Source organism: Anser brachyrhynchus, assembly GCF_964034855.1.
Source record: "Anser brachyrhynchus genome assembly, chromosome: 1".
NCBI classification, from domain to species: domain Eukaryota; kingdom Metazoa; phylum Chordata; class Aves; order Anseriformes; family Anatidae; genus Anser; species Anser brachyrhynchus.
The window spans coordinates 99,291,744-99,314,351 of NC_137694.1; the positions used below are offsets into that span (position 1 = coordinate 99,291,744).

The 22,608-nt window shown below is 44.3% G+C and overlaps 1 long non-coding RNA gene across 1 annotated transcript in view; it reads right to left on the minus strand.

The window, feature by feature from the left end:
* LOC308188319 overlaps positions 1 to 22,608 on the minus strand; it is a 232,937-nt gene that overhangs the window by 117,152 nt on the left and 93,177 nt on the right. The window lies entirely within an intron of this gene.

The window sequence follows — 22,608 nt, forward strand, 5'->3', positions numbered from 1 at the left end:
AAATGCTTTGATTCCTTTCAGCAAGTGCAAATGTTTGAACCAATCCAAGTCAAAACATTCTGTTCAGATTCTAACATTTTCAAGCTGTCAAACGTTGCTGTGTTTTGTGATTGTAAAGGAAATGGTGTTTTCCCTTGGAGAATCAATTCCATGGGAAATCTCATGCCTACGAAGCTGCGGCAGCTAAAAGGCTTGACAGAGGCTCCTCTTCTCTTTCACATAGGGTGCATCTTCACTGGAGGGGCAAGTTGCAGCAAGCACAGACATACATGAGCTAGCTTGTTCTCATATGCTGTTTATATAAGTACCAATAAAATTAGAAGAGGCCTCTGTAAATCCATTTGAGAAGCTTTGTAAGTAAACTGCTAGCCCACATTGGTAATCATGAAGCTCACCACTACTGACTTTAATTATCTAGGGTGGTTACTTTTATCCATCCTGAAATCATGCCTCTGGCTGCAACACAGACATGTCATTCACAGGATGACTCTGTATCCAGTAGATAACAAGGCATAGTATCAAGAACTTCCTAAATGGGTGAGACCAGATCTTCTAGGGGAAGTTTTCCGAGAACAGTTACCCCATGCATGGCCTTAAAGAAGAGATAGCCGGATAGGAGGATACCAAAGTAGGATGAAAAGTGAGCATGGATCCTTAGGGCTACATAGCACACCAGAAAAACTCCATCCACTTCAGGAAAAAAAAAAAAGAAACTAAATCCCCACATTCTCACATCCCTTCCCCTCTCTTTTTGTCTTTCTAAGATAAAAGTTATAATATAACCTTCCATCATTTCATCACAGCCTCATACTGTGAACCAATCGATACTTTTTATTATCACCTATTATCACAAAAGTTGTAACAATCTCTGATCCATCAAGTATGGAGCTAGGCCCCATTCCGCTTGGTGCTGTACACGCATGGGAACAAAAAGATGGTCTTTGCCTAAAGGAAAAGCTAAATATAAGGCAAGAGAGTGGGTGGCTACAGACAGATGGGGAAGAGGGAAGCAATGAGACCATACACGCCACCGTAACAGGCAGACCTCTGCACACTGGGTGCTGAACATTTAGCTTGCTTTGGTCTGGGGTGGGCTATTTTGGAGGGGAGAGGGGGTAAGGGTGGGGGAATATGTGCTGCAGTAAAGATGGATTTGAGGGTAGAACACAGCAGTGCCTTTGCAGATTGCAGAAGGGAGCAGGAAAGAAAGCAGGAGGATGCTCTCCTGGCAGGTGTGTGACTGGTGGCAGAATGGAGAGGCAGAGCTGGCTGGGCAGGGAGATTGTGATGGGCCTTGACCAAAAGAAAGCTTATTGTGTTAGAGAGGGTCTGAGGAAGCCTGAACTGAGCAGAGCAAAGCAGCAGAGGGTAGGTTTTACAGCAGTGTCCTCCAAAGTCCTTGTCAAGGTCCGAGCAAAATGTAGTATGACACCCAGGGGAAGGGAGGGCTTAGCTGGGCCTGACTATCCCCAAATAGTGTTTGGGAATGAAGAGAGATAAGCTGAACATTCAGAGGAGAATCTACTATTTGTTTCTGAGGGACTGCTTATTTGTTTTTCACAAGGGGTTCCCGCCTTTTCATCAGCCTGAATCAACCCCCTGATCCCAGCCCTAGGTTTCAGGGGAGCCGGCTGTGTGGGTTGAGGGCTGGCTATGAAGCTTAGGGCCGGATGTCAGGAGCACGGTCAGACTGGCCTGCAGTGACAGTCAGGGCTTGTGTGCAGACAGCAAGAAACAGCTTCTTCAGTGAGCACACTTAGCAGGGCAGAAAGAGGTGAGGGAGACTGGTAGCTGACTGAATGGCTGTTAGCTGTCAGTAAGCACCGCTTGCGTCTAACACCGATAATCTTCCCATCAGGGCTGCACAATGTCAGGAGCTGAAAGGTCAGGAAAACTCCAGCAAGCACCCCCTTCCCAGCTGTGCTTTGTGCAGGGCAGTAATGTTACCTTATCACCTCCGGAGAGCAGAGTGCAGAATTGCCTGGAGTGACAACTAAAAGGAGCGGAGGTCAGCTTGGTCTTGGCTGAGGGTGGCAATGCAGCCATGCGATGAAGTTGCAGCTCAGTCCCACACAACTTGTCGTCTCTCTGTTTCAGTTTGAAGGTGAAGCATAGAGAAACTCAGGAAAAAAAAGTAAAGCAATGGGCAGAAAAAAAAAACTGAGGTGGTAAAGACAGGGCAGGTCTGAGACTTCATGCCAGAGCCTGGTGTGGATGGAGAAATATGGAGCTGGACCAGCAAGCAGATGTGCAGGTAACAAGGATGCTGGGTGAACCTGGGCACCATGAGCTCAGAAGCAAAGGAGATGAAGTTGAAATCAGGCTGGCAGGGACTGCTTGGAAGACTAGGACCAGAGCACAAGCTGAGAGGTACAGGAGGGTAAAAGGGTGAGGGAAGAAAGGCCATACACAAGTTACGCTGCAAGAAGAGCCCTATGGAAATATGAAATTGGGGTAAGGATGGTGAAGGGGCCTTTTCTTCATAGAGGCAACTCTGAACAGGTAGTTTATATCACGCTCTGTCCTTCCCACCTCTGAAAGGCATACAGCAAACAAAACCAGGCCCAAATCTGTGGCATGGAGGATTGTATTCTGAAATCTGGAATGCACTTTAAACAGCAGCTTTCTCACAGCTTTTTCCTGGAGTGAGCAGAAAAGCATTTGGTCTGCCTCCTTTTTAATCCTTTCCCTTTCCCTCTGCTTTTCTTTTTTCTTTGTGAGGGAACACTGCAACCAGAAGGATCTCTGCGACACCAGGCCTGACCAAGCGTGGGGCAGAATCTGCTCATTCCAATTATCTGCCAGCCTAATCATAAAAACATCACGGTGCACGCTCCATATGTCATTTTTATTGAATTCATTCAGGAGTTTCTCGATTAATCTTTTATTATTCCTTTTCAAATCCCAAGGTTCCCATAACAGGGGCTGATCAGCTAAAGCAATTCTTGCACAGACTGGAAACAGTGAGAATTATCTTGGCTCTCGCATCCTTCTGTCACGTCACCAAAATTCCCTCTGGACTCTTCTTCGAGCACCTCCTGCCTGAAAAAGACCCTGGGCCCCCAGTGCCTCTTAGCCCCTTGGCCCTCGTCCATCCAAGCAGGAGAACCTGACACATCCCGAGGGCCAGTGCTTATGTACAGTCTTAAGAGGACCCCATCTGAAGGAGGAGAAATGATCACTCTCACACTGAGTACCCCTGAAAACAAGAGGTCCACTCTCATGCTACCAGTTCCTGTGCAGCACCCTGTTATAGTCCTCTTGTCCCACGCAAAAGTTGCATCATCTATTCCACCTCAATAAAAAAGGCAACAAAGGAGTTTTACATCCCACTTGTAGACACCTGTGTCATTCCCTTCAACTAGGCAGGATGAGACCTAAAGGTACTGAGAGCTTCCCCAAGCAGTACTGTTGGTGAGGAAAAATTTACTACTGGGAGAATAGTAACTAACCATTTATTATCTCTGGGGTAGGGTATTTCTGTCCCAGTAACTTGTTTGGCATCTTCATCACCACCTCATTAAAGCTTCAGCTCATTAATTAAATATTTAATACATTAAATGAGGTTCCTTCTGTACTGAGGAGCTGAGATCTTGTTGCTGGTATGCGTGATGCTGTGTATCCTCCTGGGAGGCTCCAATTTGCCATACTAATTGCACAGAGACTCTTCAAAAAGCCCTGCACTGAGTCTTTGGCTGCTAAGCAAATTGTACACTCTGTCTCAGCAGGAAAGGAGCCTGAGCTGGCAAAAGGCACAGAACAGCAACTTACCCTTCTTCATGGCCCCTGGCAGTCTGGAGAGCTCACCCATCTGACAGGACGCAGTGCAAGGCAGCAACTCCAAGTCTGAAAATAACCTTCAGTCCTCATTTACACTGGTGTTCAGGGCAAGAAGCAGCAGCCCACAGCTTTGCTAAATCAAGCACGAGGCTTGCTAATTCAGGCTGTTAGGTGGGAACCAGTTAAACTTTCTATTAGCGTTTTAAAAGGTCCTGCTACCATCCCAAATATTTCTGTTACCTTGGTTATATTTCAGCTCAGCTGGCAGCTGACTGAATGCAGCAGAGACGGACAGAAGCCTCTGGTAAGAGTTCCACAAAGGGGAGGGTGAAAATAGGAAAGGGGGCAGGAATCTCCCAGAGCAGATGGGCTACCAGTGGAAAAGAGATTTAGAGCAGCTGTAAAAAAACATATTGCTGCCCTACTTTGCCCTCATATACACTTTCTTGCCCCCAGCCTGCTGTCTACTTCCACCTCTGTCGTTACGGTGAGAAATCAACTATTCACATGGCCAAGCTGTGATAGAGAGGGCTGAAGTCTCTGGCAAGAGAGGGCAGAAAAGCTAATTATTTTTGTAAACCTTTGTTCGGCCCCTTCCCTTGCGTTTCTCTCACAAACCAAGCCCTGATCACACCTATATGGAAAAATTAACAGCCTTCTTTCTATTGGTATCCACGTAAAGCTATAAAGATCCAAGTTCCTCATGGAAACTGCAATACCACAAACATGGTTTACCTTGTAGGCACTTTTCTTAGATTGACTGAGGGATGTCTCATTCCTATACCGTGTGAACAGCGTCATGTTGTTGTTCTGTTAGAAATCTAAGTAGCTATACTGAAATGTCTATGAAAAGTAGAGATTGAAACCCCAGGCCTCCAGCATCAGAAATGTGGATTTTGCAAGATAAAGAAATTCTCCATGAACAGGTCACAAAAGGATCTTAAAAGGAGTTTGGCTCTCCATGGGAAAAGATGGCACCTACATGTGTGAGATTTTTATCTGGCTATGAAGGTTAGGTAAGGAACACAGCAAGGAGGAGCTTAAAAGGGTTATTGGGCTTGAGTTTTCAGGTGGGATGGCTTCCCAGCAAGATGAAAATATAACTGGATTAAGGTTATTCTCTGGGAAGGAGAAGGGGATGGAGAAGGAATGACAGAGAGAACACAGTAACTAGCTGAAGCAGTGAATACTGATAAAGAAACAAGGAGGCATAATGTTGTCTGTGTCAGATCAGGCCACTTTGTAAAGAATGAAATCAGGCTGCTAAGGCAGGACTGGCAAAGCACAGAGCCAATGTTACAAGGGTTTTCCTCCCTGTGACTACCTGTAGCCTCAGAGCTTGTCTTGGCTGCAAGGCACTTACCCCAGACTAATTCTTCTGCCCCTGCTCTTCAGTCACCTTTTCCAAGCTGACATCGATCCAGTTATATTATCTCCGTCTTTCCTCCCCTGTTGACGAGGGGGGCTGAACTAGATGGAGGAGAGAGAAGCATATCACAGGACACGGGTTACTGGGCAGGCACCCCCAGATCACCCAAAGCGGATCAACTTCCTGGCGCAGAGAGGGCGTGCATCTTGGGGCAGGCGACTCTCGCTGGCTTCCCTCTGCCCTGTCACATTTTTCATTTCTTTTCTTTTTTTTTTTTTTTTATTCTTCCTTTTAACGTTGTAGTAAGAAAAGGTAAGGTAGCTCTATAAAAATAAAAAAAGCTGAGAAATGGGGAGAACATTAAAAACTGCTGGAGCATTTGGGTAAAGAGAGAAGCGATTGTCCTTTGAGAATGGGAAGGCAGTGAGTGGAACACCCGTCGGAGAGACTGTCTGTGGCAGCAGAGGGCTGCTCTCTCCTGGGGTGGAATGTAAAAGGGGTGCTGGCTTCTTCTTTCTGGACACAAGAAGAGAAGCAGAGTGCTTGGGCACCGGGCAAGAACCACAACAATAGATACAATGGTTGAAGACATTCCTCCACAGCTAATAAAGCACCTCCACGGGGTGAGGTACCCTCTGGTCCTTCATAAATAATGTTTAGTACACTGACACTATACAACACTTGAAGGGCTATTCGGTCACGGGTAAGGACCATTAGTTACAGATGTAGGAAGTAAATCACATCGATGACACAGGCCTCATCCAAGGTCACGTTGCAGATCAGTGATGAAATCAGGGATCCAGCCCAAGTCTGCTGACATTTGATCTCGTGCTCTGTGCATGGGAACACGGAATGGAAAATACAAACAGAGCCTCAGGAAGTACACCGCCTCTCACTAAATCCAAGTCTCAGGTACAGGCAGCCCTACTGAAGCCAATGCTTTTACACCATTTAATGTTCTGTACAACTGAAAAGGAGTTGAGAGGACAAAAGTCCTTCCTTAGCCCAAAAACCAAGTTGGGGAGGAAAAAGGCCTGTTGGTAGGGCTAGACCTGGATAAAGGAAAGTTTACTCACATGAACCTTTGTAGATGCTAACAAACGTCCATCAGTCTTCACAGTCCTCAATTTGGCCCCTTCCACATCACTAAATTCACCTGAAACTATGCACACTTGAAAAATCTATGATGTCCAGCCAAACGTCTTTCTCCAGTTACTTCAGAGAACCTCAGCTCCCATGACAGTCTGAGATCAATTTTCTTCACAGAGAACATTTTTCTGTTAATTATTTTAGAAGGAACAGTTCTGATGCTGCAGATCTTTCTCAAGTAAAATTCCTGGTGTAGTAGAGTATAAATACATAGTCACGTATAGGCCTGATCAGTACGTCATGGACATGAATAGCAAGGTCATCTGTAGTGGACTTCAGAGCAAGATCTGAGTGTCTGGAATCACAGAATGAGATGTGTCTGAAGGCAGTGGCTAAATAACCCCATTACATGGAAATGACCACGTACCTAGATTTCTATTTGTCAAAGCCACTGTGATATGTACTGTCCAAAGCAATGGATTACTGGGGAACGGGGCGAGCGTTTGCCAAAAACCATGTATATTTTTTCCCTGCTAGCTCACAAAAAATAAATAGATGAGGTTTACAGCTCTTACCACTTTGGATTGACACATTCTATTTGCCTGGATCTAATATTTCTCATGCCCTTGCTGCTGATACTACTGCTGTGCACTAAAGCTGTAATAAGTTAGGTAAATCCCAGACTACTCTTAAACAAACACAAGCCCTGGGTTATGAGCATTTCATTCTCAGCCCTTTTTGGGGCAGAGAAGCAGGGAGGGAGTTTTCTTTGCTCCAGATCTTCTTTTCTGTAATATTGAGTTGCTTTGAAAGACTCTCATCATCTGTTTTTATAGTCCAAGTAACAATTCCATCTCTCTATGCCCCCTCCTCCCCAAAGATTTTTCTTTTTAAGGCTGTTTTCTCATAAAGAACAGGAGGCAAAATTTTCTCAAGGCATAACCCAATGAACTGACACTAGTGGAGAATTTAGTTGTACAGGATTTTAAGCCCATTAGATACCCAGCTCAAAGCCTTGGCTGGAGTGAAAAGCTATGCAGTCAGTGCCTGTGCTGAAATGACAGCCATGATACTTTCACATCAACAGTCCGCACTCGGCAATTTATTGCGTTTGGATGCAATTGCTGGCAATGACTTAACTGCCAGCATGGACACGACAAATCACTTTCAGCATCATGTCAGCCTTCTGTGATTAAATTGTGTATCTTAGATGGCCCAGTCTCATGGGATTGGGATATAAGGACAGACAAAGCCAACCATGGGTGTTGCCAGGATCACATTCAGGAGTAAAATGGATGGGGCACGGCTCTGCACAGCCACAACCATTCTTGTGGCCCATGACTTGGAGCATGATGTTGGGCAGAGCTGATGAGGGGGAGCAGACCTGTTTGAGCCCTCTCCTTCAGCCCATGCAGGAAATTCATGCCTGAACGTTACAAGAGATGCCATCTGTTTAGTCTGGGTTGGGTGTGCTGCCCTTTAATTTAGGACAGTTCTGAGCAAGAAAACCAGGGGAGTTGGAGGTTAAAGCCAGAAGCAGGGAGATAGTGGGGAATACATTCTTATGCCTGTGGGTCTGGACCAGGTGGGATCAGGAGGGAGGATGAGGAGGAACTGCCAACTAAACATGGAAACATGGGCTTCCAGGACTCTGGCTTCCCTGCTCAGAGAATGAGGAGGAGTTGGAAACTCAGGCTGAGTGTGGAGCAGGGCTCTGTCACAAGAAGAAAGATTAACTTACAGCTCAGGAACTGACTGTAATGGCAGCAGCAAGTTCAATCAAGTCACTTCCAACACACAGTAACAGTATTTATCAGGTGCTTACAGGCTACCCAGAATCATAGGACCTAAATGCTTTCTACAGATGGTGGCAGATCGTCACAGTTAGCCCGATGCTATTTTGCCCAATGTACCGTCCTCAGTACATTAGCTATCCCCTTGTATAGATGCCTAAAGAGAAGGCAAAGCTGTGTGAAACTGCTAGAAAACACACTCTGCAACAGAAGGCTGGTTCAAACAAGTCTGGACTTCCCTTTTGTGTCCACAAACACCTGCTGTAACGGGCCATCCCTGCAACGTCTTGCAAATCCAGAGTAAAACATGCTTTGCAAATAAACAGAACTTGTAAATTAATGAAAGACTAAGCAAAGATGGTGGAAGTAGGTGAGATTGCCAAAAGTAATCTCCCCTTCTTCTTTGCACAGACAGGATGTAGCTAAAGAAAGACAGAGGCTAATTCTCATCTCAGTTACCCAGGCACCAGCCTAAAGGCTGTCCGCAGTCCTTCAGAAGGGCATTGGTATGACTGCAGTAAAAACCTATCCAAAGGCTACTAGAAGAGAAACTAACTTCTATTCTTTAAATACTCCAAATCTCAAAGAATAGTTGCAGCAAAAGCAGAAGCATGGTCTCAGGTAGAAGACGCAGAATTTCCTCGATTCTTGTATCAAACTTGCCCTTAGCAGTAGCTCTAACAGTGTGCGTTAAACTAAGCAGATCTGTGCCACAAACATTTCCCATAATTTGTCCAGAAGTTTTTTTGCCCCTTCAGCTAAAAATTAAGTCCCACACAATCCTCTTCATTTCATTTTCATTGTGTATACTATGAGCATTTATCCTAAAGTGAGTGAAGGTGTGAGACAGACAAGACCTCTACAAATAGTTGGGTTACTCAAAGATGCTGCTGTCTGCAGGACGTGCAGAGCTGGAGAACCCGCAGGAGAAATTGCCATGTTCTCAGACCTGCCAGTAAAACGGCTTGTGCGATCATTCCCTAACGCACAGCAGTTGAAACAAGGCAGATTAGAGCTGAGTGGGATCATTTTGATGGGCACTGCTTTGGCACGCTGCTCGCACTAACATCTGTGTGGCATGGCTGGCTGTAAAGGGTAAGCAACCTCTTCCGCAGCTCCAGCTGGATCCAGAAAAGGACATGCACTCTCAATCAGACTAGGACTAATCTTCTTATTCCTAAAAAGAATCAAAGGCATCCTTTTGGCTTAATCCCTTCATCTTTCTAGCTACTTTTCTGTCTCCCAGGACACACTTCTGCCAGTTTTCTGAGGAATGGTGATGCACTCCTGCAACACAGGGGCAGGCTTACAGGAAAAGCCTCCAGATCGCCTGTCACAGCGCTGAAAGGCACAGAAGCTGCACAGGGAAATCCCATGCTGTCTTCCCCTACAGAGGTTATGGGGGCTTGATTCAGCTGTTTAAACACAGTCATCGAGAGCCATGGGACAACATCCAGATGAACAGAAGCTATTGCTCTAGACGGGCACAGGTGTCCTATGGGTCTTTGGTAGTCCACCAGCCTCACAAAGCTGTCTCAGACACCCCAGAACATCCCAAGCAGCACAGAGCTCTAAGCAGGGGAGCAGAGTTTCCACCTTGCCAGGCAGAGACCTAGCACAATTGCAGTCAAACAGAAGAGAGAAGGGCACCCAGCTTCATCCTCTGCAGCTACTGCTGCACAAGCCTCTGCTGAAGGCCAGGAAACATGGGCAGCTAGGCAAACCAGGCAAAGACAGAGCCACTGCATCACTACTGACACTATGCAATCATCTCTGATGATTACTTTCTATGAGTGCAATGAGAGAAAATGATTTCAGACCTTACCCCAGAATATGACATCACCTTTTCTATCTGTGGGACCTTAATTTGATTGCCAAGAAAGAAAAATCAACCCTAATTTCACTCCTCCTTGTTCCCCCAATTACTCATTCTCTCTCCCAAAGGACAATGGCTTACCAGTGCCTTCTTCACACTCACCCAACCAGAGGCAGGGAATAAGGAGGCTAATGCCATGTGAGTGGATCTGACCAATCTTCCTTCACCATGGTGATACCAAATGACAAATATACTTAGGAAATCCAATTAGTGGAGAAGCCACAGGTTGCAATTTGTTCATAAGCACCTCTCAGAGAACATGTTAGCAAATACACATGTAAAATTAAAGTTTGTTCAAGAGCAGATAAACAAGCTGCATTGATTAGACAGTCAGCTGTTAAAAGTTTGCTTGTCTCTCCCAGATTAGTCAAACGAGAGGATAGATAGACAAGCAGATAGGCTGACAGACAAACAGATAGATAGAATTGTTCCTGCAAACCTGAAGGTTGCATTTTCAGGGAGGCAGTTTGGGTGAAATCAATAAACCAATTTCTGGAAGCTGGAGTGCTGCTAGTAATTAGAAAAAGGCCTCTGCAGCCACCCCATGCTCAGCTGTGAGATCTCCCTTCATGGGTTTCAATGAGAGTGAAATTGAGTGACTTCAATAATTTCATGCCGGGTTATGGGAGGGAGGTGAGGAAGGGTGAGTTCCCAACCATCTAATAGGTCCCTAACAGCTCAATAATTGGCCCATCCCGTGGGTGATTAAGGATGAAAATAACTAATTTCCGCTCATCTTACAGACTAATCAGATCACCTCACCCCTATCATTTTCTCCTCTATTTAAAGAGACAGTCTCTTTCTTTCTGGCATCAAAAGCTAGCAGGATGCAATCATTTAAGTTAGTAAGGAAGCTAGTTCAGACCAGGCTGGAGTTAGTGCATTTACCAGCTCTTCGATTGGTCGCTCTGTAATAAACCTTTTTGCTTCTGATTTCTGCTGCAGTGCTCCAGCCTCCTCACTTGCAGCATATAAATTCTGTTTCACTGAGAGCTCCGCACTGCAAAAGGGGAGGCATGGGCTCAGACCTGAACCCAAATCTGGGTGTCACGATGCTTGGGAATCCTCCCTGCTCATGACTCTTCCTAGCCACCCTCTCAAGAGCTCGTGGCAGGTGATTCCTTGTCAGAAAGGCCCACTGTTGCTTCACCACTGTTGCTGTCCCAGCCTTTCTGCATTCAGTAAGTTAGATATGAGCATCAAAGTACCGAGGTCCTTCTTCACTAGAAAGATTTGGGCCTTCTTTTACCAGAGACCTTCATGGCTCTTGGGAAGGCCTCATGGAAACCTCAGAACAGCACGAGCAGCTCCCTCAAGCACACATACCTCTCCCCATGTGGGAAGCCTGCAGTATGCTGTGTTGGTGAGCCCACAGATTTCAGTCTCCTAGCACCTCTGCTGGGTGCCCTGGAACAGTCTGATCTCAGGAGGTTTCAGCATGGGGTAACCCATGCCACTAATCAAGAGGAAAGCAAGATTTATTTTATTTTTTTCTAAAGAAAAGAGAAAGTTTGTCAGAGAGAAGAAAAAGCTAGCTGTTGGATTCCTCTTCCCTCTTCTTTTGCAGGCACATCCTTCATCACTTCTGCTATGGAACCAGAATTTCAAACTCCTCCCAGAAACAAGCCACTGATGCACATGGGGTTCTACACACGTTTGCAAGAGATGAACAAAGCTGTAGGTACGACAAGCCAAAACTTCCCACCCTTCATCCCACCCTCATCAAAAGCACAGTAGTGCTCAGGACATAACAACCCCATAGCAGAAATATTGCTGCTCTGCAATGCTGGATTTTTCAATCAGGAGCAGGCCTGGAAGTTAATGGCAAACATGCCCATGCAAGAACATCTCCTGCCGTCCTGAACTTCAGTCTGGGCTCCCGTGTGTTTACTACCACCCTCAGAGAGCCCATCAGCACAGATGATGGAACACGAGTCACTCACAAGCCAGGGGCTGAAGGCTGGATTCAGCTTTGCCAAGGCTGTTGTGCCCATGACAGTGTGCAAGAACATTTGTGGGTGCCCTCTGGGCAATTGTTTCAGGGATGCAGGGAACCATAGCTACATGGCTGTGGAGCTGTCACCATCTGAATGAGGGAGAAACACGTGGATGAGGTTTTAAGCTTCTCATCTGAAACTCATGGCAAAAGCACAACTCAAATCTACAGATCTGAGAGAGGAAAACTCTCCCGCTCCTCCCAAGGGCTCCCATGTCTCAAAGGCAATAGAAAGGCCACTGCTGTTAATTATTTCACTGCTGGTTGATAACAGAGGAAAACAAAAGCACCGTGTCTAGAGCTACAGTGTGGATTTCACCTTGGCACCTCAGTGTGGCATTTGTAGCCCACGGGGAACTTGGAAAAGTGTTTCCATTTTTATTTCCTTTTGGTTCTGTGTCCTGCCTGCAGCATTCACGTGAGTTTGAAAGAAGACCATAAGGCAGGCTGGGGCCTCCTGAATTAGCCGAAGGGTTATTTCACCCTTCACAAACTAAGGCAAATTGAGCAAATTATTAATAATAAATATTTTACTCAATGAAATTTGAATTTTTTTTCTGCTCTGTCCCAGTTTGTAGAATATCCCTGTGCAAATGGCAATTTCCTTGAATCCACATGTTATTGGAACTTATATGAGAAATATTCACATTTGATCATACAATACATTTTGGTGGTGGAGTAAGCCCAAATATTCAATTTGTGAGCTCCAGTGCGTAGTCCCAATTGGTCAGGTTTGTCACTTGGTAACTTCCTATTTATCCACTGGATGGACTGATCAGCATTTCCAGTGTGGAAACCTACTTGTGAGGTTTTCAAATAAATTTGCTCAGTTGCAAGTTCTTTCTGTGAGTCTTCAGGTTAAGTTAGCAATTCACTGTTAAGTGCTTCTTTCCATAATACCTAACACCCCTTGTGTTCTCAAACAGCACATAGGAAGAAGGATCTAGAGAAAGGGAAGGAAACTACGTGCAGAACAAGCCCATTTTGTATGCTGGAGGAGAAAACTGAACATCATTATTATTATTATTTTAATGGTTTGCCAGGCGCCAGGGTGGAGTCAGCAGCAAGATAAGAAATGCAGTGAATCTCACGTACTTTCAGGTTTTCTTGCAAATAACTCACACAGCTCCGGTCCTCTGTTCAGTTAACACTTAGTATGCGATCAGAATTGTTCCTCATGCACAAAAACCTACTTCCAGCTTTTCTAGGAAGTCCTGTTGTAGCAAGGTCTTCAGTGTATGCACAGAGACACATGCTGATGTGCATGGTTGAATAAAGGCAGAGTGATAAATTGAGGCCTTCATTACTAATGTATGCATGTGTGCACAAGACACATACACAAACACATGCAGGATGCATGGCTCTGTCCTGCCTGTTCTGCTACATCCTCCCATGGGAGTCATCACTGCAGCTGGGCTTGCATCCCTTCGCCAGCACAGCACACCACGTTCTCTTACAGAATTGATTTGCCCTGAAAACCACTTCTCTCACATTTCTAAATCTCTTGGCGTAAAACCTGTTATTCTCTTGACATTAGGCTATTCAATACCTGTCACTTCCCCCCCTCAGAAAAAAATTGACTTCCGAGTGACATTATATGATAAGCAGTTATATACTGAGACTTCTAACCAGATGGAGCCTTTCCATCACCAGAGACAACACAGAGCACGTGGGATAAATGCTCCCTGTCGCATAGTCCCTCTGCTCACTGCTTCACAGAAGGAGCTGCTCCTTGCCTTGCAAAGCCCTGGTGTTTGAACCAGCTCCACAGCTTTTAGGAACAGTGGACACCTGTGACAGACCCACGCTTGGAAAGGCTGGTGCTCTCTAGGGCAAACTCATGGCCAGACTCAAACCCCTCTTGCTTCTGATAATAACTCAGGGCATATGCTGTTGTCATTTCTCTCACTGTCCCTGTTTCTTTTCATTGCTACTCTTAGACAATTAGACTGTGGATCAACTTGCTGGGAAGAAGACCTCTGTGACAGTGCACAGTTGGATTGACCTCTTCCATCCTTTTGCAGCAGTCTCTATGCAGTTTACACATCTGGATTCCTCTTCCCCTCAACGTTCCCATGTAGGGGCACACAACTGGACGCACTCCATTCCTGTGTAAAGGCACCACACTCACACCCTTTCTCTCTTGTTAGCACCTTCCAGAATGGATGGTAGACAGCTGCCTGTAGATGTGGGCAGCTGCACTGGACAGCAAAACCAACCAACCAACCAACGGTTTTCTTCACAGAAATAAAACATAAAAATCTTATAAAACCTTTCCCATGTAAAGATACATTTCAGAGCCTGTTTCAGGACACCCATGTTCATTCTCCTTTATTTTTTTCCCCTTCTGTCCCATTTTATCAATTTATACCTTGTATTTCAACCAATATTGTTGGACATAAATCTGTCTCTGCAGCCTTTGGGGATGAAGCAAGATCCCACAGACTGTTCCCAACCTGGAAATGCATCCATGGTGCATCTCACACTGAGGAAACCCTCACCTCTTTCCAAATAATGGAGATGTCAATAATTCAACACAACAGAAAAACGCAGGTACCTCCAGACTGCAAAGCAATATAGAGCCACGGTACACACAAGCTTGGACTGGAAGCAAAGCACAGTTAACGTTTCTCTGAGAGTGAACATCAGAGAGATGTTGGGTACAGCCAAGACATTAGGACTTAAACCTGAGTTTTCTGGTTAGTAGGTACGAGAGGTCCCATGATGTCACTTGTGCTTTGAAGCTGGTTGTAGGCACTTCTGTCAGCCTGCTGCCCTGTTCTGCAGCGCCAGGCTGGAGCACTTCTATTCAGAAGTCACCTCAGCCACCCCAAATCTCCCACACCATCTTGTGTTTTCACAGGAGTTACGGCACCCCTCAGATTCTTGATGGCCAGTAACAACTATTAGTATTATAATAGTGCTCAAAACAAGGAAAACAAACTCATACTTTCAGCATCTTAAAGTAGAGTTTTCTGGGTTGTAAAAACAGCCCACCCAGCCAGTCGTTTGTCACGGAGCTTAGTTCTGCCATAAAATACTAATCAGCCTGAACAGTCACGTCCCCCCTGCGCCATATCTTTTTATGAGCACATTAACACGGTCGTTAGGGAGAGGGGACTCATATGGACACAAACACGCACTGCCATCATTTATTTCCCCCTCAAACTCCATCCCCAGTGACTCTAATTCATTTGCAGGAAGCAGTTTTCCTTCCCCTCCACTGAGGTGGTTCCTTGTTTCCCCTGGCCCAGGCATGGCCAGGCCATCCCACCATGCTGTGGTGTCACCATATTGCGTCGCTCGTCCCCACACACACGTCACAGGAACAGGTAGAGCCATCTCCTCCAAAAGCATAACACACGTACTCTCTGCAATCTCTACAAGGAGTCATGTCACCCCAGCTAAATGTAGGACGGTGGATCACTGTATGTGGCTACCTTTTGTACAGAGCACAGGCCTGGCAAAGATAGGATAAAAGTCACCCTTTTCCTTCAGACACCCAAAATGATGCCTGTGTATGTGATAAAAAGATAGAGCTGGGAAGAAAGTTTGCTAATTCAGATGCAGTGATACAGGTCACTGCTACTCAAGCTAGGAGAGAGCTAGAGTCAAATTCAGGAGTAGAAAGCCAAGCTCTAGAGGGCACCTTCATACACGCAGCCAGCGTGATGCAGAGTAAGGAAATAGAGCAAAGAGCACAAGAATATTTGTCTCGTGGGTATACCCCCTGACTGCCAAGGGAGACAGGGACCCCCACATCTGCATTCATGGCATCCGTAACAGAAGCACTGCAAACAGACCCCGGGTGTTACTGCATCCTGCTTGCTCAGTCCTCTTCTTACCAGAGCTAGCAGCATCCACTTGGGCGAAACAAGAACAAGGCAGTAGTAGCTTTAGTGCAAATGATTTCCTTTTTCCTAATTCTTTCTTTTTTCCCCATCAGTGAATTGTCCCCTCCTTCCATCTCCTATTCACTCTCTATCTCACTGTATGCAAACCACAATCCCTCTTTTCTTCTTTCTGCTTTATTTTCCTGAACACTCATTAACTACTCACAAAGGACCGTGCCTGGCGGATCGGAGCTGCAATTATCTCCTGGTTCTGACCCGTGTTCAACGGTCAGAGATTAGCATCAGCAATAATAATGGAGTGTGAGATGCAGGCAGCTGCATGCTGGGGATTTGACAAGTATCCAGGCTGCTGGAGCCAGTGCGAGGGGAAGGGAACCCACGCGGGGGGCTGTGTCCTCGGGAAGGTGAACGGTTCTGTTTTGTCGGGGGAAATTCCAACACATCCCTCATGCCTGTGGTGGGGAAACGGTCAGCTTGCCCTCCCATATTCCAGGCATAAATCCTGCTTCTGCTTCCACTCATTCTGGTGTGCCCAGGAACCAAAGGCAAGCTGGATATCTTCCCTGCTGCAATTACCCTCTGACTTCTTCAAACTTCATACATTTTATTCATTTGCAACATGCAGAAAACACCTGTAAAATAGATCACTAAGTCGTGCACATTAGCAAGGAAATATCTCCTAGAGTGCTAAAATAAACAGTCCTGCCTTCTTCCACCCCTCAGAAAGGATGGGGAAAATATTAAACTGATTCTTCTACAGTGCCTCCCACTGGGGTCCCAGTGCACTTTCCATTCTTTCTGTCCACCCACTCATCTGTTTAAGACATCCATCTATCTCCACTGTCCCAGTGCACCATACTGCAATTAAGATTCCATAGCAGGCTCAGTGTGGGTTTCCTTCTCATTTCTCTTAGTTTTTCAGCGGCTTTGTTTGCTAAACTGTATGGTTTTGTTTGTATATGGGTTTATGATTTCTTGTTTTCAGTTACTGCAAGCAGACTGACAAACAGGCAAGTCCTGTAATATGCTTGGGAAAATGGTCGATCTCTGGCTCAGTCTATATCCTCTATCTATCAATGCTATTAGCGCTGTCTCCATGTCACATCCTTAGCTGACCCTTTGTCAAAAGAAGTCCAGGGTGTCAAAACTTCTCACACAATGTTAGAATTTATCACTTAACATCTTCTGGATACTACAATTTTTTTCTTCAGTGGGGTATTTGCGTACAAGACACCTAAGTTCAGGGACATACGAATTCAAGACAAAACTTCATTTGTTTATCTATTTGAGAATGACATTCTAAGTTTAGCTAACAGGCAGGAAAAAAACAATAGATGTAGGTACAGCTATTAAAAGCCTGGCTCTGGACTTTGTTAATTCCTATTTCCAGTTAAGGCACTTGACTCGCTCCTGACCTCACTTGAAATACCCAGTCTTCTAGAAAACTGGAACAGAATTTTCATCAGAGCAATCTTTTTCAAGAGAAGACTTCAAATTCATCCTGCTTCTGGTTAGTTTAGAAATAACATAAGAATAAACCCTACCAGAGCACATCAGTGCTCTCTGAATCTGCTATCTGCTGACACCTGGACATTTGGAAGTACAGTGATAATGAAAAGAAAAAAAAAAGTTAATTTAAACTTTCTGAACCTCAAAACCTATTCAGTTTAAAACTTGGAGGGAGTTCAGATTTGATTTGTATTCTGGATGATTGAGCCCGTTCATCCTAAAAATACCCCTAACAATATTTTAGTTATGACATCCAAAAATAATGCAACAAAAATGCTCAGAAACAATTGCTTGGATTAGTCAAATGTATGCAATTCAAGTGGCTTCATACCCTCTTTTGCTCACTGCTTTAATTATCAAATGATTTCTTTTTTTTACCAGCACAAGAACTTTCAGCAATTAAAGCTCTGTAGGCAAGTATTTACACCAGGAGCTCTTACCTGCTTGCTGCCATTAAGAAAGCATCAATATTGTGAGTTTGCTGACCAATCACAATTGCAGACTGAGAGAAAATAGAAAGGGCTATAGGAAAGTGCAGAAGGAAACAAACAAAAAAAAAGGCAAAGTAGCAGCATTCCGCATTTCTAAACATACAGAATATGAGTTGAACAGTGTCAAATTCATAATCAATTCCAACCTGCCAATTGCAAAAGCAAAACAGGTTCAAGGAGATTTGTAGCAACATCCACAGCTTTCTGCCTGGAGGACACACGTTGCAGGCCAACAGACAGAAGCAGCAAGATACATTTCATCATGCAAACTCTTTTTCGTTACTGTAGTGAAATTATTTATTGATCTTTTATTGCCCCCTTAGAAATCAGTGAATAAATGACCATCTCTCCTCTTGTCCTTACTCTTCAGAAGATCACCGGATTTTGTCACTGAATGGACCAGGGAGCTAACCCAAGACCTTCACAAATATGCAACTTTCTATTTATATTAAGTCCAAGACACACTGCTAGCGCTGAGTGGAAGCCTGCACTCCCACGCATTAGTTATTCCCATTTGGTATGCGAACAGAGAACACTGCTTTGCAGGGCTGTCGATCCAGCATGAAGCTCACTTTGGAAAATTGTTTTTAAAGAAGAGAATGTCTGCATGGGGGGAGGGAGGAAGGTGGGGGAAATTAAATCTCCTGGCACTTTCGTTCATTATTTAAAGCAACTGTTATTTTCTCTCTCACTTTGGCTTTTGAGTTGGATATCCAAGAGACAAGATTTCTTCTACTAGGCACCACTGGGGGAAACAGAATGTGCGATCAGAGTTTCAGAGAACTTCTTTCCGGCATTTCAGGCAGGAAGCAGGTCCAGAGGAGATGGAACAAGCTGCAACAGGGAATCTGAAAAGACTTTGAAATGCTGCTCTGATCTCTGCTGGTTCAAACCTCACACGAGCCACTGCTTCAGGTGCCTATGCATAGCATCGAACACTACCAAATACAGAATACGATGAAGGAAAAGCTAGGGATGGGGATCTGTTAATGGCAGGGAATTTACTGGGGCACATCCTGTCAAATGCCAAGAACCCTCTCAGGCAGTCACTGTAATGAGCATCCTACCAGCACACTCAGCTCCCCACATCTCTGAAATGGCCTTCTTTTGATTCATCAGTGACTGCTCTGCCCAGGTCAGGACTCACCAGGCTGTGAAGTAGAAACATTGCAGAAGCTATTTCTGACAGTTTCAGGAAGAAGCTGATGGATACAAGCAACCTTGCTCCTCAGAGATCTTCAGGTGGTGCTGAGTCGGTAACTCTCCTCACTGACAAGCACAGACGGGGCTCAGACCTGAACCGAGGGCCTCAGAGTCAGCTCTGATGATACTTGGGTGCACTGTCTTAATTGGACTTTACAGCTGGTCCTGTCCCTGTAATGAACCAAACTGGTACCAATATCCGAACATAATTCAAAGCTAAGATCCAGATTAAGTTTTATTGTTATTTATTGCTATTCTTTTTAGACCAGCAATTACACAAGGATAACTCAGGCACCATAGAAAAGGCCATCAGATAAATGCAGACTGCATAACCCTGTATGCCTTGAAGAGACAGGGGAAAAACAGTATATCATGGGATTTCAGGTTGGGAGTACTGCCATCAGAAAGCTGGAGGGAAGAACATTATTAATGAAGCACTTTCATTGAGCTACTCTGTAACTTTGGACGAGGTAAGCAGAGTCTGGAGGATATGTTAACTCCATGCACATGCAGAATGGGCAAGCCTTGTGGCTGTTAATGGCTTTGTTAAATCATTTCTCTTAGTGAGTCTGTCTGTAATAAAGGATTGCTGCAACTTCCCTAATTTTTTAAGCTACTTTGAATCTTACATATGAAAAGTATTAAGTGCTGGCAATAGGTCTTTAAAATTAAGGTACTAAAAAGGTCAAAGTCATCAGCTTACTTTTTGTAATGAGGATCAAGCAACACTGGGATCTGAGGGTGCCTGATTAGTTGGACACTACCATTTTCTTATGTTGTCTGTTCTACCTTTCTTTGACTACATTTCCGCTCCCAACTGTTTGCGGATGAGTTAAGTTAATTTGTTATAGCATAAGGTACCAGATTGCCAAACTGCAAGAGTAAAGGGATGCTGTATATTTAGGTCTGCAAGCAATATCAGTACTAGTTTCTCTGTCCACTAACCCATTTCTCTTTCCCTCACTACTTCCCTACCCTATAAAAAACTGCAATTAAAATTGAGAAGGGATTCATAGAAGGAAGAAAAATTGCAGTATGTCTCTCATTCTATCCCACCCCTCTTTGGCTAACCTCCCAACAAGAAGGCTATTTATACAAGCAGAATTTTTTCAGGAGGTGGAAGAAGAGCTCTGTTTTATCTCATCTGCCCATCTGAAAGGCAACTTACCAGCTATCAAAACATAATAATTTTCAGATGCGGAGAGTGTTTAGAAGACAAAGGTGAAAATCATGAGGTATCCTAGCAATCTGCATACATGTAGCCACATGAGCGCTTGAGCTCTTGAGGTTAAAAGGTAATATCCACCAAAATGAGCATGAACAATGAAAAATGTGAACAGAGCAGTCTCTATTTTGACCATCATCTCTTTCTCCAAAGAGTGCGTGAAGGAAGCAGAGATGTTCAGACAGACAGGCAAAGGAGACAACATCCACTCCAGCACACTGCCACTGAGCCCTGGAGAAGGCAAATGCCCTTTTAGAGTGCTACACAAGATGATTAAAATACCAATAATTTTTCAGAAAACACTAAATCTAATCCCTTTCAAGAAATCTGTGGACTCCGTCACCTTGGAAATCTAACTTACTTTGATCGGCATGGGGAGCCCTTGTGTTATTTACCACAAGGAAAAACCTTGCTCTGCAGGAATATCAATCCAGCCTGAAATTTATTGTGTTGAATGGAAAGGAAACCTGCATGGTGAAAAACCAACAGCAAACCAAAAACCTCCCTAAGAAAGCTGACAGCAGGGGAAGGAAAGATGTGGTTATTCTAACTCAAGGTAGGGAAGAGGATTATCTATGATGGGCAGAGGAAGGGAGAAATAAACACACTGGATGAATAGTTCTATGAAAAGTACTCAAGTTTAGGTTTCAGAGTAAAATGAAAAAAGTCAATTAAGATGAACAAGACATCTATATACTTATTTAGAGTTGATTCAGGCTGTCTCAAAATTCAGGTGAACACCACTACCCATCGAAGTTGATTTCACTTCTAAGTAGGACTGGAATTGCACAGGGCTTTCTATGTCAGTACCAAAAATTATCACAGGTGTGTCTTCTACAATCAGTGGACTGTATAACCTGTCTGATCATCCTCACAATCCTTGTAGCCACAGAGACCTTTTCCTCTTGGGCTCAATGATCTTTCTTTAAATCCTGCTTAAGAATCTAATCCTTCTTGTAGTCTCCCAAGAAGTAAGTGTAAAAGTCTTTCCTCTTAAACAATAAAACGTGGCAAAAATATCCTAATATGAAAATCAACATGTAAATACCTAAGAATTTTTCTGGTGAACGCCACAACATTCGTCCCTTTACCTATAACACTGCTGGCTCCACTAGTCTCCACAGGAAGAGTTTTCTGTCCATGGCTGTACAAGCTTACATCTCTCTTTTCCTCAAAGAGGAGGACAGGAGCCTAAGGCCTCCTAGCTCCTTTCATCAAGCAGCCTGGCTGAAGGGAACTGCCCTTTGGCAATGAGAATCACAGCAGCTCTTCACAGAGGGGCTAGGATGGTAAGTTCAGACCTAGACATCTAAACTGCAGGAGTTTGAAGTTTAGATTGGTAAAGCTCAGCCTCTGCCTCCCATGAGATGTATTATCAGTTTCAAAAAAAAAAATAAATAAAGGGTGTCAGGAATTGAGTTCATTTTTTGGATCCCAACTATAGCGACACTCAAAGTACAACTTCCTAGAGCAGCACTGTAGCATCAAACTATCCTGAGTTTTAGACCAAATGTTTCATTTTCCTCCTTCAGAAAACTGTGCTCCCACCAGAAGAAAAAAAAAAGGAAAAAAAAACAATTTTTGCAATGAGCTCTTGGAGAAAAACTAATCTGACAGAAATCAGTAGACATGAGGGTTACTTCTGTACATCTTTATCCAGCATTTAAAGTACTGTATATACAAACACCCACCACAGAGGAGACAACTAAAAATTAAGGGTAATTAAAAGAACAAGATGGATTTTGCAGAAAATTTGATAGTATTAAAATATTCTTCCTAACATATTCAGAGAGCCTTTTACAGGAGGAAAAGGAATCGATGACCTGTGACTCATCTATACTTGTCTCTTCTTTTGCTGTGACTTATAGCTTGATAATAAGTGGAATTTTATTTTACTGAACTTCCCTTGAAGGGATCATTTGAGTCAAGAGATCAAACTTGACTACCCCCCCCAAAATAGTCTGTGTGTGAGCAGATGTCTTTGCCCTGTTGATTATTGAGCTATTGTCTTGATCAGATTGGAGACGACTTCTTTAAATGCTTTCCAAAGACAGGGAAGAATTTGACATCTCTTATGCGAAGTCCACCTGGACAAGGGGGAAGAGTGCCATAGCTTGTGGAAGTGCTAATCAGGCAGTCAGAACCTGACTGACCCATGCTGGTATTAAAATATCTACAGCAGAACCAAACAGTCCTTGCAAAAATGGGAAACTGCATACACGCTCCAAGCCACATGTCAAAACATGCTTAAGTCGAGACTCCAAAGTGAAGGCACAGGATGTCTCTTCTTATTCAAAGGTATACACAGGTTTATAGGAGAAGCAGGACCTAAACTGGGTTCTCATAAACCCTAGGCTGATCTAGTAACCACAAGGCCTCTCTCTTCCTCTACTGTTTATTTGAGTTGCAATATGTGTTGTTAC